Here is a 20,299-nt window from a genome sequence, read left to right as displayed (position 1 = left end):
GCATGTGTGGTAGAAGTGGTGAATTGTCAGTTTGGAAGAAGAACATACTCATGGGTGGGAAGTGCCAGCTCCCGGATTTTTCTGGGGTCATTATATATGACTCTGCTGGGAATATTGTTCCTGCTGCTAAAGCTTCTCTCGCTTTCCCATGGAAATGATGAAAATTGAAGAGTGCAAAGTTGTTGAAAATCACGAGTCTTGTTGAAGTGTTTTTAGGGTTTAAAGTTGGCTGGAAAGGTCTTACTCTTGTGAAGTTGCAGGATAGCAATCATCCTGTAACAAGAATTTGTAATTCACCACAGGTTGATGTCAATAAATTACCGGTTTTGCAACGTCCACATAAAAGGTTACAATAAATTCCCAACGCACGCAAGAAGACAATTTCACTGATATATATATATATATATATTCAACTAATTCATGCACAAACTTCAGCCGGGTAATTCATCTTTGCTAGTATACTAACAGTAGTCGCCACAAAAAGAAGAGACGAAGAGAGATAATAAAAAACACAATACTACAATGGTATTACTATGAGGCTGTAAATTTATTGCAAAAAGTGCATGAGCAGTGAAGAAAAATGCTCGATGTAATTCCAATCATCTAGAATTCTCATCTTTCAATATGTTGTGTAATTATTGGTTTATGTTTGGAATAGGTTTTGCACAGGGGTATAAAAACCAAATAGTTATACACTTCACTGATGTGACAGCGGAAATCACTTGTACATTTCAGGCTTCAAGATCCCAACATAAGGCAAGTTCCTGTATGATTCTGCAAAATCCAGTCCATAGCCCACAATGAAATAATCCGGGCACTGCCAAGAACAAGGAGAGAAAAAAAGGTGAATTATGTGCTTAACTATTGATACTATTAAACATAGTTTTCAGCGCCCAAAATATGACATGAAAGTAAATCAGATCTACAAATCATGGAAATCTACAACTTAGAACAACCAAAACTTGTCTAAGATGAATAAAGTGTATGTAGTCGGTAAATGTCTGTGTTATGTGTGTCCAGTTCAAAGTATCCAGCCTCCCATATCTTTGTTACAGGAAAATGACGAAGGCCACCAACCAATAGATGAGAAGGCTTGCAAGCACTGAGGAGATGAGCTCCATTCTTCCAGCACATGAAAGCAGCCTTCCTTTCCGATCGCTAATTCGGCGATTAGATTTCCAGGATTGATTTTGACTGTTGGATAAAGGAGGTTAATCTAGAGCAGAGGGATTAGCTAATCCCATGGGGGTTGGGATTAATTATCCCTCATTTTTTTTTTTTTTGATCAGCAACAACAGAAAATTTTATTAAAATGGAGAAGAAAAAAAAAATACAAAGGAGGTTCTAAAGTGAAAGTAAAAATTCTACAAATCGCATACGGACTTCCAATCGCTAGAAATAAATAAAAAAATATAAAAAAATAAGAAAGAAAAAAAGAGTGGAATTCCCCTAAATGGAGGAGCAATTGAAGCCCAAAAAAGATGCAAGAAATCTGATTTTCTCCCACATCGCAGATACGTCAGTAAATTTATCCTCAAAGATCCTAGCATTCCTTTCCAACCATATAACACAGAAAAGAGCAAAAACTGCACAACGTCCCAACAAAGGCCTTTTTGTTTAGGCCTAAGAATCGAAAATCAATAGAGACCATTAAACTACATGCTTCAGGGGCCACCCCCCAAGCAAAAAACTGCTGTCATAAACTTCTTGCCATTGAGCAGTGCAAGAAAAAATGATTCAAACTCTATCCCTCTCCCTCACACATAATGCACAAGACCATATAAAAACTTTACTTTGAGATGTGCGAAAGACTTCCAGATTCTTTCATGATGAGGAAAAAAATGGTATGTTTGGTTTTTCAGTGACTTTTCCAAAGAAGGATTTATATGAAAAGACAACGGAAGAATGTAAGAGCCAAACAAATTTATCACCCGAAGAAGAATCCAAAGACAAATGATCAATGCAAAACAACAAGGAGGCTAAATCACCAGTCTCTCCATTAGAAAGATTTCTAGCAAAGCTAAGACTCCAAGCAATGGGAGCCAAACTAGAGCATGCCAACGACACAATGGAAGAACCATGAGTTTGCAACCCTATATAGACCGGGAAAATCACTAGCAAAAGAATAATTTCCAGCCCAAATATCCTCCCAAAAACCAAATCGACTCCCCATGTCCCACCTTTACACATAAAATCTAGAGAAAAAAGGGAAAACATGAGATATCGACTTCCAAGGAGACTAACAATGACCCCTCAAAACTGTGAGAATATGTGTTCTTCTCGGATTAGGAATAAGTGTCCTATGTCTATTAGACTTCTATATATCTCAGTAATGTATTCATGTAGGGTTAGGAATTAGTGGTACTCTATATAAATGATGTATGTATTCTTTGTTCAAATTAATTCAAGACTAATATACAGTTTTACTCAGAAAACTTACATGGTATCAGAGCTCGGTTTGACACCCTAATCTGAAGGATTCGAAACCCTAGCAACCATCTCTGTTCGTTTTCGTCTGGTTCGAAATCAACCCATCCATCGTGATTCGTCTGTCCATCGCGATCCATCTGGGTTCAGGTCAAGACCCATCGTCACAACCTGCTGGTTGTCTGTTTCTGCCTCTTTCGTGCCTTCTTGCAGAGTCGAAGCCCTAACAGTCGTAGCCTCTCTGGTCAGTCGCAACCCATCGGCTGTAAATCGCGATCAATTATCGCCCTTGCATCATCGTATCTCTCTCAGTCCTCGTCGGCTTCATCTCGGTTCATCATCGCAACTCCCTCTCGCGATTTTCTAACTTTGGTTCTCTCTCTCTCTGTGGCTTCATCTCGGTTCATCATTGCGAGACTCTCTCGCGACTCTGGTTCTCATCTCTCTGTCTCTGTCTCTGTCTCGGTGATCTGTTATCAATAGTATTAAAACCCTTATTCCTCTTTGACCCATTAATCTTTAGTTTATTACAATAATGGACCCTAAAATTCAAGCCATTAAATGTAAACTCAATGGTGGCAATTATGCCTATTGGGCCAGTGTTATGAAGAATTTTCTTCTTGGTCAAAAAAAATGGGGCTATGTTTCTGGTTCTGCTCCTCGTCCATCGGACCCAAAAGTAGAAGGGTATCTGTCTTCCTGTGACACTTGGGATTGTGATAATGCTCAAGTTCTTACCTGGTTTCATAACTCTGTGGATGACCGTATTGGAATGATGTTTTCCAAGTACAGTACTGCCAAGGAAGTGTGGGATTATTTACTCGGTGTTTATCAGCAGTCCAATTTTGCCAAGCGGTATGAGTTGGAAACAACTATTCAGGGTGCTCGTCAACGGGATCAAACTATTCAGGACTTTTATATTGAGATGACAGGTCTCTGGGATCAGTTGGCTCTTATGGAACCACCTAGTCTCAAGATACTAGACGCTTATATTGAGTTTCGGGAACAGGGTCGTTTAGTCCAGTTCTTAACAGCTCTCTCCCCTCAGTATGAGGCTATTCGAGGTGGCATCCTTCACCGATCTCCTCTTCCCTCTGTGGATGCTATTGTTCGTGAACTCCTCTCCGAGGAAACCCGTCTTAAGACGACCAGTCAGACTTTGCCTCCTTCTGTGTTCTTGGCTCCTGCCAAGCCGCCCTTGTTATCGACCCCTCCTTCTCATCAACTTCAGGCCACTGCAAAACCCAAGAGAGGACCATTAGGGCTAGATGAGTGTGCTTTCTGCCATCAGAGGGGTCATTGGAAGAACAATTGTCCTAAAAAGGGACGTCAGCCTGCTCCGTCTTCTCAGACACAGTTCCGCGGTACTACTTCGAGTACTTTCCGACCTCCTGCTGCTTACACTGCATCTACTTCGGCTCCCGATCCTGACTTGGCTTCCCTGAGTGCTCAGGTTGCACAACTTCAGCATATCTTGTCCACCTCTCAGTCCTCCCCATCTGCCTCCGCTCTTACCTCTCTTCATTCAGGTTTGCTTGGGTCCTCTTCAGGTATCCCTTCTTCTGTTTGGATTTTTGATTCTGGTGCCTCACATCATATGACTCCTCATCTTTCCTTACTTCAAAATTGTATTTCCCCACCCGTTCCTATTACTATTAATACTGCTAATGGATCTGGTATGTCTGTTTTATCTGTTGGGTCTGTCTTACCCTCTGCCATGTCTGCTGTTACTCTTCCTTCTGTCTTTTATGTTCCTCAGTTATCTGTCAGTTTATTATCTATCAGTCAACTTGATGCGTCTGGTTTTGATGTTATCTTTTCCTCTTCTGTCTGTTGTGTGCAGGATCGGGTGTCCAAGAAGCAGATTGGGATCGGCCGTAGAATTGGAGATCTCTATGTGGTTGAAAGCTTGCATCTCCCCTTATCCACCTCTCCAGCTGCACTTTCCTCGTTTCAATTAGATTCTCAGTCAAGTCAGTTTTACTTATGGCATTCTCGTCTTGGTCATTTGTCTGTTGACCGCTTACGGTCTTTAGCTCAGTCAGGATTGTTGGGTAAAGTTTCTCCTAGTCAAATTGATGAATGTCGGGGGTGTAAACTTGCTAAAATGTCAGCTTTACCTTTTAATAAAAGTACGTCTATTTCTGTTTCTCCTTTCTCTCTTGTGCATACTGATGTCTGGGGACCCTCTCCTGTTCTTACTAAAGGGGGTTCAGTATATTATGTGTCTTTTATAGATGATTGCACCCGTTACACGTGGGTTTATCTTATGACTCATAAGTCTGACTTCTACAAAATATATCGTACTTTCCAGTCTATGGTCACTACACAGTTTGGATCTACTATTAAATTGTTGCGGTCTGACTTGGGTGGGGAATACTTTAAAACTGAATTCTGTGAATATTTGGCCAACTTGGGTACCATTCACCAAACTTCTTGTACTGATACACCTGCCCAAAATGGCCGAGCTGAGCGTAAACACCGTCATCTTCTTGAGACCGCTAGATCCCTTCTTCTCTCTGCCTCCGTTCCAGCTCCGTTTTGGGGTGAGGCAGTTCTTACTGCTGCTTTTCTTCTCAATCGTATGCCTACCCCCCTTCTTTCGGGTCGGTCTCCTTATGAGGCTCTCTTTTCTCAACCTCCTAATTACTCCCTCCTTCGTGTATTTGGGTCTGCGTGTTTTGTCCTTGTACCCCGTAAAGATAGGACTAAACTTAGTGCCCGATCTGTCCTATGTGTTTTTTTAGGATATGGTCTCACTCAGAAAGGTTATCGCTGTTATGACCCTGTTTCTCGTCGCCTTTATGTCTCCCGCCATGTTGCCTTTCTCGAACGTCTATCTTACTTTCAGCTTCCTCCTCTCACCGCCCCAGTTTCCAAAGAGGATTTGGTTCATATTGATCCATTTCCTTCTGAGGTCCCATCTGATGAGTACATCTCCACAGTTCCTCCTAAGCTTATTCCATCTTCTCCTTCTGCTTCACCTCTGACTACTTCTCCTCCTTCGCCTCCTCCTTCGCCTTCTCCTTCTCTTTCTTCTTCTCCTCCGTTGTTAGTTTATTCTCGTCGCAAGGCTCCTCCTCCACTAGTTGTCTCTACCCCTGCTGCTGATCCTCCTGCTTCTGACGACTCTGATCCTGCTGCACACCGATATCCTCCTCGAGCGCGTCATCCTCCAAAAAGGTTGGGTTGGTCTAATACTTGTTTTTCTGCTTCCTATCGTACCTTTTTGTCTGCTATTCACTCTTTTGCAGAACCTCAGTCTTACAAGGAGGCCTGTCAGGATCCTCATTGGGTTCAAGCTATGGAGGATGAGTTGATTGCTCTACAGAAAACGAGTACTTGGGAGTTGGTTCCTTTACCTGTTGGTAAGAATCTAGTTGGTTGCAAATGGGTCTACAAAGTCAAGACTCATTCTGATGGTTCTCTTGAGCGCTACAAAGCTCGTCTGGTGGCCAAAGGTTTCTCCCAGGAGTATGGTATTGATTATGAGGAGACATTTGCTCCTGTTGCCAAGATGACTACTGTCCGTACTTTGATTTCTGTCGCTGCTGTTCGTTCTTGGCCCCTTTATCAGATGGATGTTAAGAATGCTTTTCTTAATGGCACTCTCACTGAGGAGGTTTACATGCGTCCTCCCCCTGGTCTTCACCATTCCTCTGGCCAAGTCTGTCGTCTTCAGCGTGCTCTATATGGTCTGAAGCAGTCTCCTCGTGCTTGGTATGATCGCTTTCAGACTGCTGTTACCGAGCTTGGGTTTCATCCTTCTGCTTCCGACTCTGCTTTATTTCTAAGACATACCTCGGCTGGTTTTGTTGCTCTCTTACTATATGTAGATGATATGATCATCACTGGCTCTGACTCTTCTGCTATCTCTGAGGTCAAGCAGCATCTCTTTCGCACCTTCGAAATGAAAGATCTGGGACCATTGCGGTATTTTCTTGGCATTGAGGTGGCTTCTTCTCCCAAGGGTTACTTTCTGTCCCAGGCTAAGTATGCTAACGACGTTATCCATCGTGCCAGACTTACTGACACTAAGCTGTCTGATACCCCTATTGAACTTAATGTAAAACTGTATATTAGTCTTGAATTAATTTGAACAAAGAATACATGCATCATTTATATAGAGTACCACTAATTCCTAACCCTACATGAATACATTACTGAGATATATAGAAGTCTAATAGACATAGGACACTTATTCCTAATCCGAGAAGAACACATATTCGCGAGCTTGTGGGTTGCTTAGTCTATCTGACAGTTACTCGCCCTGATCTTGCCTATGCTGTCCATGTGATTAGTCAGTTTGTTTCTGCCCCTCGCTCTACGCATTGGGCTGCTTTGCTTCGGATTCTTCGTTATCTTCGCAGTACTATCTTTCAGGGTTTGCTGTTCTCTTCCACTTCTTCCTTAGACTTGGTGGCTTATGCTGATGCTGATTGGGCTGGTGATGTTAATGATCGTAAATCTACTTCTGGTTTCTGTATGTTTCTTGGCGATTCCCTAATTTCTTGGAAAAGCAAGAAACAGACTGTTGTTGCCCGTTCTACTGCCGAAGCTGAGTATCGTGCTATGGCTCATGCTACTGCTGAAATTGTTTGGCTTCGTCAGCTCTTATCTGAGTTGGGCGTCCCTCAATCTTCCCCAACCTCTCTCTATTGTGACAACCGAAGTGCTATTCAAATTGCTCATAACACTGTCTTCCATGAACGGACAAAACATATTGAGATTGATTGTCACTTCGTCCGTCAGCATCTGCAGTCTGGCTTTATCTCGCTTCCTTTTGTCTCTTCGGCTCTGCAACTTGCTGACTTCTTCACTAAGACTCACACCACTGCTCGGTTTCGGTTTTTTCTTGACAAACTCTCAGTGTTTTCTGCTAAAACACCTTGAGTTTGAGCGGGGGTGTGAGAATATGTGTTCTTCTCAGATTAGGAATAAGTGTCCTATGTCTATTAGACTTCTATATATCTCAGTAATGTATTCATGTAGGGTTAGGAATTAGTGGTACTCTATATAAATGATGTATGTATTCTTTGTTCAAATTAATTCAAGACTAATATACAGTTTTACTCAGAAAACTTACAAAAACCACCTGAATAGACCTACCATCACCTACTTGCTCTTGATAATAGAACGCCATAATGAGTCACTCTCCAAAGGAAATCTCCAAAGCCATTTTCCGAAGACAGCAAGATTTCTTGCTATAATGTTCCCTAAAGCAAGTCCTTCCTTATCCTTGGACAATGTGACGACTTTCCATCTCACCAGAATGCATCTTTTTTCCCTCATTCTTTCCTTCCCATTCATAAGGTTCTCGATAGATTTAGCAATACTAAACGGCACCTTGAAAAGAGATAAAAAAAAAATATCGGTGAAACTACCAATAGGTCTTAATAGTTGGACTTAATTCCTATTAAATCCTATTGAAAATAAGTCTTAATACAATCACTGCTAAAAATAATTTTTTGTGACGTATTTTTACATATGTCGCTAAAAATTAACAATTAGTGACTTTTTGTCATGGTTTTTAAAAATTGTTGCTAAAACTTACAATTAGTGACGTTTTTCTGTGACTAATTTTTCAAATTGCCGTTGAAAGTTGAAAATTAGTGACTTTTTTAGTGAATTTTTTTTTTAAACTTTCGCTAAAACTTATAATTAGTGACATTTTTGTGACAATTTTCAAACGGTCACTAAAAATTAACAATTACTAACGTTTTTTAATAGTGTATGATGAAAAATGCCATTAATTATCATAGGACCTATTGGACAATAAGTTCACTTAGTAGGACCTATATGTAAATCTCCCAAAAATAAATAGGAATACCACTTAAAACAGAATAGATCAACGTGTAACTCCCTCCCTTTGAAAGCAAAACTCTTTTACACCCCTCCAACCTCTTGCCTATCTTATCCACCACCGGTGCCCAAAAGGAATCACTTCTAGGACTACCCCCTAGAGGTAGCCCTAAATATTTCATCGGTAACTTCTCTATGAAACACACTAGGATCTCCGCCAATCCTTGAATTCAGCTCTGTTGCAAGTTGACACCAATAATACTACTCTTGCTCAAATTTACTTTAAGACCCAAGATCATCTAAAAAATCCTTAAAAGCAATAAAATGCACCTCACCCTACTCTCCTCCCCTGATGAAAAAAACATGGTATCATCTGCAAATTGAAGGGTGGGAGATACATACTCTATCTCTTCCAACAACAAAACCATCTACAAGATCTAACCCTCTTTCCCTATCAACCAATCTACCCAAAACATCTGCTACTAGGATAAAAAGAAACGGGGACAATGGATCGCCTTGACTAAGACCCCTTGTGGCCTTGAAAGAATTCCTCGACTTCCCATTAACTATGACTAACATATTACATGTACACAAACAGCCCCAAATCCATCTCCTCCACCTCTCTCCAAAGCCCTTTCTAGACATTTCAAAATCCAACAAACGCCAATCCACACGATCATAGGTTTTCTCAAAGTCAACCTTAAAAACAACGCCTTCCTTCTTCAAAACTCTACACTCCTCCACCGCTTCATTTGCTACCAAAACTACATCCAAAAGTTGGCGACCTTTTACAAAAGCTCCTTGCACCGAAGAAACGGCCTAAGTCAAAGTCGATCTAAGTATGAATGGCAACGGGGTGGGGCGGGGCCGGGGATCGCACTCCCCGTCCCCGATCTCCAATGGTGGAAATACCCCCGTCCCCGTCCCCGTCCCCGGTCCCGGTCCCGGTCTCGATCTCGGTCCCCGACGGGGAACCTGTCACCACCCCCGCCCCCGAAAAGTTCCCGGCCAAAAAAAAAAAATCACTTTTAGATCAGATATTCACTAACAGATTTAATATTCAACAACAAATTTAATACTCATGAACAACAACAATAGATTTAACATATTATACATATTCAGCTCCAGATCTGAGGATCATCAACAACAACACACCCAGATTCGTCTCTTCACTAGCTTATATACTCGACAGATTCAATAGTAGAAATGACGAAACCCTAGCATACACCAGATTCGTCTCTTCACTCCTCAACTCGGATCTTGGCACCGATGCCCAAAACTCACAGATCTGAAGGACAAAATCAAAAAACAGAGAGAGAGAGAGAGAGAGAGAGAGAGAGTAACGTGAGAGAGAGAGAGAGAGGACACACCGTGAGAGAGAAAGGAGCTGCCGCCAGTGACAGAGAGAGGAGCCGCCGCCGTGACGCTGTGAGGGAAGAGTGACGCCGGTGAGAAAGAGAGGAGGAGACGTCGACACCGACGCCGTGAGCACAGCAGCATAGAGAGAGAGAGAGAGAGAGAGAGCTTGAGAGACGCCGTGAGCACCGTAGCGCAGCATAGAGAGAGAGAGAGGAAGAGAGAGTCTGAGAGAAAAGAGGTGAGTGTGAATGGAGAAAAGAGGTGACTGAGTCTCAAAAGTAACTTAAACATATATATATATAACCTAAACATATATCTATATATATGTGGGATATATATTCGGGGATTATATAGGGATTACTTGGGCCTGGGCCGGACCGGGGTCGGGGCCTGGGCCGGACCGGGGTCGGGGTCGGGGTCGGGGCCGGGGCTAGGAAACCTATCCCCGTCCCCGGCCCGAAAATTATTGGGGATTTAATTTTTAATACCATCCCCGACCCTATGGGGATAATTTTCGGAGAAAACCCGTTCTAATCGGGATTGGGGGATCGGGTCCCCGTCGAGCCGGGTTTAAATTGCCATCCCTAAATCTAAGTCCCTTTGATAAACTTTCTCCAAAATCTTATAGAGTGACGAGACAAGACTTATGGGTCTAAAATCACTTATCTTAACTAAAAACTCTTTTTTGGGAATCAAACAAATAAACGACGCATTTGTGCTCAAAGTAATAATCCCCCTTCCATGAAATTTTGCAGAGACTCTCGCTAGATCATCTTTCACCACCTCTCAACAATCTTGAAAAACTATCATAAAAAAATCATCTGGCCCTAGAGCTTTATTTCTTTCACAGTCAAAAACTGCTTCTTTAACTTCCCTCCTCCTCGAAAGGCCTTCCCACCCACCTCGCCAATGCCTCACCAATCGGAGCCAATTCAAGTCCTTCAATTCCAAGTCTAACTACCCCTCCATCAGAATAAAGATTTTGATAAAACCTAAAAATCTCATCTATAATCCGATCCTCCTTTTCAACCACCACCCCTTGCCCCACCTCTAACTTCTTAATGAACTTCTTTTTCCTTTTTCCATCTACAACCTTACAAAAAAACTTAATGTCCCCTTCCTTCAACCATTTTAATTTTGCCTTTTGAGCCCAGAAAATTTGCTCCTTAAAAATGATCTCCTCCCCTCTAGATTTTAGCTCAATCCTCTCCCCTCTTCAAAATATTATCCAGACTTGCAAACACCTCAAGAGCATCTATCTCCTCAATTCTTCTAAAGATTTCCCCTTTTTGCCTATTCAAGTTGCCAAATATCTCCCTAATCCACTCCTTTACCTTTTCCTTGATTAATTTCAACTTCCCCATGAACCTAAAACCCTTCCAACCTAAAACATTGCATTCATTTCACCGAAGGGTGAATTTATCTCTAAACGAAGAATGCTCCAGCCATATTTTCAAATTTAAACGGAGTTGGTCCCCATTTGAATGGCAGCTCTCGACTACAATCAGACAGTAATTCAAGATAAGCCTTGGGAGAGCTAACTGCCTCACCTCTGGAAACAAGTCAGACCACCCCAACGAAAATAAGAATCGATCTAATCTGCAACAAACCAAATTCTTTTGAAGATTAGACCAAGTAAACCTGGCACTGAACAGAGGAGGGTCCACCAAACCGCACTCTCTAATAAAATTATCAAACTCCCTCACCCCTCTATTAACTAATGAGCCATTAAGCTTTTCCGACACCGTTCTTACCACATTAAAATCTACACCCACACACCAATTTAGTAAACACAACCCATACAAACCAACCAACTCATCCCACCAAACCCCTCTCCTTGGAGGACTATTAGGGCCATAAACCCCCGACAACCACCATTCCTTGCTATCTAAATTTCTAAACCTGATTGAAATTGAAAACTCCCCCAAAATTGTCTCACAATCGCTCACTACTTTTTCATCCCAAATAATCAAAATACCCCCCGACGCTCCTACTGATGGAAGGTGTCCCCCCTTCCTAAATCTAGCTCCCCATACGCTTTTAATAAGATTTCTATCACAAGTCTCATGTTTTGCTTCTTGTAGCAACACTATATCCAGTTGATATAACTTCAACATTTCTCTAATGACCCCCCTTTTCCTCCTAGACCCTTAGTTATCCCTCATTTAATTCCTCATATGAGTGATAAGAAGGTTATCCTAGGATTAGATATTTTGTACTAAACAAGGGACAAGGGGCAGAATGTGAGGCCCACATATGTTTTTCTTATCCTAATCCCTCATCCACTCATCCAGTTATCAAACACTCCCTAAAAGGTTTCTGCCAACCAGACAGTGAACTTACACAACACATCATCCAATTGAAGCACGTCAAGATAATTTCTTTAAAAATTTTAAAGGTCTAGCCTGGGTAAACAGAGCATGCACCCTTCAATGTTTTTTAACTATCCCAATTAAAATAACTAAAAACAAAAAAAAAATCAAAGATTTAATCCATCAATTACATATCACTTTTGGAAATACTACTTTAAAGTCCATTAGAAGTATGTGATTGGTTATTCTGAGTCAAGAGACAAAAAGCATCTTCTTATGTTAAAGTTGTCAAAATGTACAAGAATTCAGTGAAGAGAGGTCAAATAATCTAAACTCAAAGGAAAGAGAAAAGTTCTATACAAGCACAGAAAAAAGAAGGCCATGTCTCAGAAACATTATAACAAGTTAACAACTATTGCGATAAAGTAGAGATGGACTATTTGACTTCCTGAAACTATTGAATGGAGGTTGTGCCTCTGAATACTTACAACACATACATGGTGGTAATTGACTGTTACAAAATGACATATAAATAATAAGGAACCGCCAAAAATAAAGAATTTGACCGTTCAAACATCAAATGCCTGAATGGCAATTGTAATTTACGATGCCTTGAAACTAGCAAAATGAAAAAATTTCAACGGGCACACTAGGATATCATTGCCTAGAAAATCAGAGGAGATAAACTATTTGGTAATTCAGGTCCCTCTCAACACCAAGAAATGTTGGGCTGCACGAATTTATAGTTTTTAATTGAACCGATATATGATCCTGCCAGCAGAAACACACTGCAACTCAATGATGTGGCAGCAAAGCATAGTTAGCTGATAAAATGTATTAGTTTGTCCTTGGTACTCCACATATTACTGCAGGTAAATTGTGCAGCTATTTTCAAATGTATTAGTTTTCAATTGTTTGAAACATCAAACATGGTAAAACTTGGAATTAGATAAGGTTCCACCAATTGCATATGCACAAGAGAGAGAGAGAGAGAGAGAGAGAGAGAGAGAGAGAGAGAGAGAGAGAGTACCTCAGAGCCACAATAATACTTTCCTTTACCCACAAGCTCAAAATTAACCTTTCGTCTTGTTGGTTTATCAAGGAGGGTACACACCGATACGGAGGACACTCCTCTGGATTTCAAAAGAGCAATAAGACAAGACAAAGTGTTTCCCGTATCCACAATGTCCTCAACCTAAGCCAAGGAAAAACCAAAATATAAGTAGCATGTCAAAGAAAGAATATCAAAGCTGAAAAGAAAATAAAAATGCAGGTATAATATCAAACCCCATAAATGTTGAGAATAAGACCAACTATGCACCCATCACTAATCCAAATTGCACGTTTATTTTTCTTGTCTCAATGTAACCCATGTGAAATAATCTTTTGTCAATATATAATATTTTGATCTTTATTGTTGTGGTGGTGGTGCAAAAGCAGAAGGGATTGGGAGCATGACTGCAAGGTGTGGACCTTGCCAATAACATAAATTAACCATATCTTCCTTCTGGGGAAGCTCTGTATGATGGTTGCAATTTTGATTCCCACATTACTACATACCCTCCTCCCAGAGCTTTCTAAATAAGCTTGGTAAAGAAGTCTAGAATTTGGGTCTAGTTAATTTAGTCCTTGAGGTTTAAAAATATTATATATCATTTATTGCATGCATTTTTATGCAAAATGTATAATTTTTTTAAACTTCTTAGCATGCATCTTCCCAGGGAAATTCTAATAAACACCCATTCAAAAGGGGGTACCATATGCACCCCTAATTATCCCGTTTTCATCTTTCGTTATAACCAAATTTCTTCTTTAGTTTTGACATTATTTTAGTTAGGACTCGTGAGTTCTTTAGTCATTTAGTTATGACAATTTTTTCTTTTTTTTAGATTGAAATTATGCCATTTTCCTTTTTTAGTTATAAGGTGCATATATAGTGTTTCCCATCTTCCTAACTCATATGATAATTTCTGGCCTTAAAAGGTATGCCTTAACAAAACCCTTAGAAATTTTTAAAAATAATATCTACATCCAGACTGTCTCCTAATTTGACAAAATCTCAGATCATTCCCCATGTCATGTGGTGATTCATTTCATTGAATAAAGATACATTGCATTGCAGTAACCCTTTTCGATCTAAATGTTTGTTCTTTAAAAAAATAAATAAATAACGAAGCAATCAAATGTCACAAAATGAAATCGCTTCACGAGTCATTACGCAACCAAAAAATCAGAAAACAAAAAATCTTCATCTTCACACAATTAGATACAAAACAACAGCTACGAAAGAATTACAACTGGAATTGAATGATAAAAACAGTACCAGAATGACGTGCTCTCCCTGAATATCGATTTTCAAGTCGAATGAAATTCTCGGAGCGCCGGTCGATACAGTTCCTGAGCCGTACGACTCGGCCCGAACGAAGTCAACGTTGAGGGGAAGTTTGATCTTTCTGACGAGGTCGGCTAGGAACAGAAAGGCGCCGGTGGCGATGCCGACGACGACCGGCGGGGATGAAGAGATGGCATTGGTGGTGAAGTCATGGGTGATCTGAGAGGCGAGATCGGAGACTCGTTAGGAGATTTGGTCTTCGCTGAATAGAATTCTCTCCATGTCCTCGTCCAAGTCTATGACCACAGGTGTAGATACAAGAAGAAGGGTTTATTTCATTGGCTGCTATTTTAAACTAGGGGGTGCAACCTGGACCGGCTTAACCCGAATGATTTTATATTCAGCGGAGGTTTATAGTTTGGATGGGTTTAGATAAATTTTTTATGTCTAAATATAATTTGAGTTGGACTGGGCAAAGGTTGTGTATAACTCAAGCCATTCGAACCCAAGTTGCATTTTATATATTCTAAAAATTGGTCTATCGTTCGTGTACAGAATAATTATTGATAGTTATATTTATTTTAGATTTTTTTTAATATATAAATTATGTTTTTAAGATTTTTTATAAAAATAATTCAACAATCTTATCACTAATCATAATGTATGAGAGAAGTTGAAAAGGATACTGCAGTAACTATACACGAATTGTATCTATAATTATTTGTTCGAAGCGATTTTAAATGCTGAAATTTTGACTAAATCAATAAATGCAGGCATGTGGAAAGACATGTGGATTGAAAAAAGTTAATAAATACTGATCAGAGAATTTTGACCAAATCAATAAATGCTAAGTTTTTTTTTTTAAATAAAAAATTTAGAAAATTCAGATTGGGATATTGAAGCTCCCACAAACCTTGGGGGTTAAAAACCCCTTTTTTAAATTTCTTCTTCTTTTCCTTTTTTGTATTATATTAAAACTAGCCTATCACCCGTGCTATGCACGAGATAATTATAGATATTTATATTTATTTTAATTTTTTTAAATATATAAATTATGTTTTTTAAGATTTTTTATAAATATAATTTAACAATTTTATCACTAACTATGCAGGAGAAATTAAAATGGCTACTGCAATAACTATACACGGCTGTATCTATAATTATTTGTATGAGGAAATTTTAAATGCTAATTAGGAATTTTGACCAAATCAATAAATGCAAGCATGTGGATTGGAAAAAGTTAATAAATGCTGATTAGGAGATTTTGGCCAAATCAATAAATGCTGAGGTTTTTTTTTTAAATCAAAAATTTAGAAAATTAAGATTGAGAGATTGGAGCTCCCATAAGGCTTAGGGTTTAGAAACCCCATTTTTCTTAATATATTTACAATTATCTATATATGTGAATTGTCAATTTTAAATGTCTTTTTTTTTTTTTAAATATATTCTTTTTTTCCTTTTTTATATTATATTAAAGTTTAATATTTTGATAATAATCATATGTGTTGTACTTTTCAAGGAATTAAATGTCTTTTTTTTTTTTATTATATTATATTAAAGTTTAATATTTTGATAATAATCATATGTGTTGGATTTTTCAAGAAATTTTTTTAAAGCTTGTTCTTAATACATTAAAGTGTTATTATGAGGGATAATAATCATATGTGTTGGGACTTTTCAAAGAAGTCATATTTGTTGGATTTTAAAGAATTTTTTTTTATACTTGTTCTTAATGCATTAAAGTGTTATTATGAGGGTAAGACTTGGGGGTTAGGAGAAGTTAATAAATGCTAAGTTTTTTTTTTTAAATCAAAAAATTAGAAAATTTAGATTGGGAGATTGGAGCTCCAACAAGACTTGGGGTTAAAAACTCCATTTTGTTTAATATATAGTATAAATTTAATATTTTGATAATAATCATATGTGTTGGACTTTTCAATAAATTAAATGTCTTTTTTTTTATTATATTATATTAAGTTTAATATTTTGATAATAATTATATGTGTTGGATTTTTCAAGAAATTTTTTTTATACTTGTTCTTAATGCATTAAAGTGTTATTATGAGGAATAATAATCATATATGTTAGGACTTTTCAAGGAATTCATATGTGTTGGATTTCAAAGAATTTTTTTTATGCTTGTTCTTAATGCATTAAAATGTTATTATGATGGTAAGGCTTGGGCGTTGGGAGAAGTTAATAAATGCTAAGATTTTTTTTTTTATAAAATCACGAAATTTAGATTGGGAGATTGGAGTTCCCAGAAGGCTTGGGGTTAAAAACCCTATTTTGCTCAATATATAGTATAAATTAAAGTTTAATATTTTGATAATAATCATATGTGTTGGATTTTTCAAGAAATTTTTTTTCTATTTGTTCTTAATGCATTAAAGTGTTATTATGAAGGATAATAATCATATGTGTTGGGACTTTTCAAGGAATTCATATGTGTTGGATTTAAAAAAAAAATTATGCTTGTTCTTAATGCATTAAAGTGTTATTATGATGGTAAGACTTGAGAGTTGAGAGAAGTTAATAAATGCTAAGATTTATTTTTTTTTAAATCAAAAAATCAGGAAATTTGGATTGGGAGATTGGAACTCCCACAAGGCTTGGGGTTAAAAACCCCCTTTTGCTTAATATATAGTATAGTATATAGAGTATAGATAGATTATATAATATATGTATAAAGAGGTGGTTCTTAGATTTTATTTTATTTTATTTTTTATTGCGCTTTGATTAGAATATTGTATTTAGACCATTAGATTAAAAGTATATACTAAACCTTACCTATTTTTTTTTTCCCTCTCTGTGTCTCAGACTCTTATTTGTTTCTCAAAGAGTTGAAGAACGATGGAGAGAGAAATAAAGACTACGACGTTTAATCAAGAAGGGATTCCATCTGTGTAGATATTCTTGCTCTTAAGGATTCCAAATAAGTAATCCAGTTATACTCTTGTATCTTGATTAATATTTTACTAGTCTAGCTGGTATACTGATAGCAGAATGTTTATCTTAACCTTCATCCATGAATTGCAATAGTTTAATCATGAAAATGTTGATCATTTTGAGTTATGGTTTAGATCCATTGAAATGCACCATTGTCAGTCCTTTATTTTAGATTTGGATGCATTCTGTTGCTACATTTGTGGAAGTTCGAATAATAATGAAATTAACTACATATTGGATTGCAGTGGTCAATACTTAATCAGAGTACGCATCTATACATATCATGTTTAACTTAAGTTTTTTTCTTAATTTCTCCTGTCAATATGAAAGGATAAAAAATGGCTTCTCATTTTAATATCATCATATATTTTGTGAAATTTGAGCAATTCAGGCTAACCTGAGTTCAGATTATGAAGCTCGGTCCGGGCTGGGGCAGCCAAGCTTGGGTTGATGGTTAGGCTTAGGCACGGCCAAACGCAATTTGGGCTGAGCCTGGGCAATCCTCTAGCCCGAGGCAATTTGCCCGAGTTGCACCCCTATTTTAAACCCTACAACTAACACTATGTTTGGGAACCTATAAGAGAAAAGAAAAGAAATGATTACTTAAGTTAGAAGAGAAGAAAAGAAAAAAAAAAATTTGTAATTTCTCTCCTTTGGATGAGTAAGAAATAAAAGAAAAAAATTATTGTGATTTCTCTCATTCTTATTTGGTTAGATTTCATAAGAGAAAAGAAAACAAACTGTTTTATGTTATTTATATTTTGTCAATCATTTTATTTCTTTTACTTTTACAGGAACAAAATTGGTATTATAAAAATATAAGAATTTATTGATTTCTTTTCTCTCCCAATCTCTCCACTTTTGGAAAGATTGAAAATGAGAATTATAAAAGAAATGGATTTCTCTCCGTTTCTCTTGATTTCTTCGTACTTCTCTTCACTCAAGTTATCCAAACAAGGAAAAAAAATACATATCTCTCCAATTTTTTTTTTTCTCTCCAAATCACTCAATCCACACAAAGTATAAAAGAGTGGAATATCGACCATCAAATTTTAGTACCATTTGGTTTGAAACTCAAATCAAATCATGATTTTAATTTAAAAGAATTTCAAAATTCATAACTAAATGGGTAAATTATATGAGATTTCTTTAATACAATCTCTTTTTCACGTTTAAAAAATTACATTTACCTTTTATCAGATTAAAATGATATATTTACTTCTTAACCTTTATACATATAAAATAATACTGATATTTTATTCATTTTATTTCAAGAGAAATAATAATCATCTTTTTTTTATTTAACTCACACAAAAAATTAAATTTCTATATTTTTATTTTTTTTAATATTTTAAGCAATATTTTTAATTTTTTAGATATACCTAATCTAAATTTACTTAAGAAATATAATATTTTGTGTTTTTTTTTTAAATTCACCAAATACAAAAAAAAATACAAAAATGCAAAAGTTCACTAATACTGTAATAAATGTAAATGATGATATTTGATAATATTATAATAAATGTGGGTGAATGGACGAAAAAGAAAAATGATGATAGAAATAAAAATAAAAAATTGTATTCATATATAAAAATTTATACAAAAAATATTATGATAGTGATGTTTTCGTAAATATAAATATGTTTATGAGCGTTTTGTTTTAAAGTGAAATATTACTATTAAGTTATATCATTGTATTTAAAAATTTTATATATATAAAATTTATGTTTGTATATTATCACTTAGTAAAAGTATGTTCAGGTAGAATTTAATAATCAAAAGTTGTAGAATGTAGTAATGATAATAAGAAGAAGAAATGGTAGGAAAAATGGCAAAATGATCATTTAGAAAATTTTAAGGCATGACATCAGCTATTTAGAGGGCAATTTGTAATGAGATTACTAACCTCGGGGAGAGGAATGTAATTTTACAAACATAAGGAGAGAATCTGTATTAAACAGAAATCTTAAAGGTGTCAGTGTAATTTACCCTAACTACATATGCAACTCAAAACTCAATTTAAAAATTATTTTTAAAACTTTATAGTCAAATTCTTCCAAAATTCTATCTTTTTCAAAAAAAAAAATCAATTTTTTAAATTTTATTCTTTAAAATTATTTTTTATTTTTTGAAAAAACATTTTTTCATTTTTATTTTTGAAGTAAATATATATATATATTTTTTATTTTTTCAAAAAAAATATTTTGTTATATTTTTAAGTATTGACCAAATAATTTGTTATAATTTTAAATATATACAGGCGATTCAAAAAAAATTAAATTTTTTTTAAAAAATAAATATTTAAAAAAATAAATAAAAACTACTCCAAATTTTTTTTAAAAATATTTAAGAAAATATTCAAAAAAATAAAATAAAATATTTAAAAAATAAATAAATAAATATTTTAAATATTTAGAAATACTCTTAAAAAAAATACCACACATAAAAAAATAAAAAAATATTTATCCTAAAAAAATAAAATAAGAAATTTTTTAAAATGTAAAAAAGAAACCAAAAAAAAATCAAAATACAACAAACTCATAACCAAATAAATTTTCTCTTTTCAAAATTCATAATCAAACAATTTTTTGTAATTTTTAAAATTATAGATCTTAAACAAATCTCAAAAATATAAATGTATTTGTACTATCTAAAAAAAAAAAAAAAGAGTGACTATTTTGATTTGAGTTTTCTGTATTAAGTTTTTTTAAAAATTGACTATTTTGGTTTTCATGTTTTTTGTTTTTAGTGAATATTTTTAAAATTTTAAACATTTTTTTTTAATTTTTTAGATGCACCTTACTTAGATGTATCTAAAAAATAAAAAATTTGTGAAAAAATATTTTAAAAATTAATAAATACATAAAAATACAAAAAATGTACTGAATTCTTGTATTTTTTTTTATATTTTTGGTATTTAGTGAATTTTTAAAAGATTTTTGTTACAATTTTTTTACTTTTTAGATATATTTATGTTAGGTGTGTCTAAAAATTAAAAAAATTGCTTAAAATATTAAAAAAATTCAGTAAAAACAAAAAAACACGAAAAATAAGAAAGTAAATTTTTTTGAAAAGTGTTTTTTGAAAAGTAGAAACAAGCAAGGTGAATATACATTTG

General features: G+C 35.9%; 1 pseudogene across 1 annotated transcript; it reads right to left on the bottom strand.

Moving 5' to 3' along the window:
• Positions 1 to 500: 500 nt before the first annotated feature.
• On the bottom strand, positions 501 to 14,619 carry LOC114269812 (uncharacterized; annotated as a pseudogene). Its single transcript, XR_014340132.1, has 3 exons — positions 14,224 to 14,619; positions 12,931 to 13,095; positions 501 to 817 (listed from the first exon to the last, which is right to left on the bottom strand). The product of XR_014340132.1 is annotated as an uncharacterized LOC114269812 (transcript).
• Positions 14,620 to 20,299: the final 5,680 nt, after the last annotated feature.

This window comes from Camellia sinensis, chromosome 9 (genome assembly GCF_055761805.1).
Source record: "Camellia sinensis isolate YWXY chromosome 9, ASM5576180v1, whole genome shotgun sequence".
NCBI classification, from domain to species: Eukaryota; Viridiplantae; Streptophyta; class Magnoliopsida; order Ericales; family Theaceae; genus Camellia; species Camellia sinensis.
The sequence above is the reverse complement of the archived record's forward strand: the minus strand, read 5'-3'. Positions and strand labels throughout refer to the sequence as shown.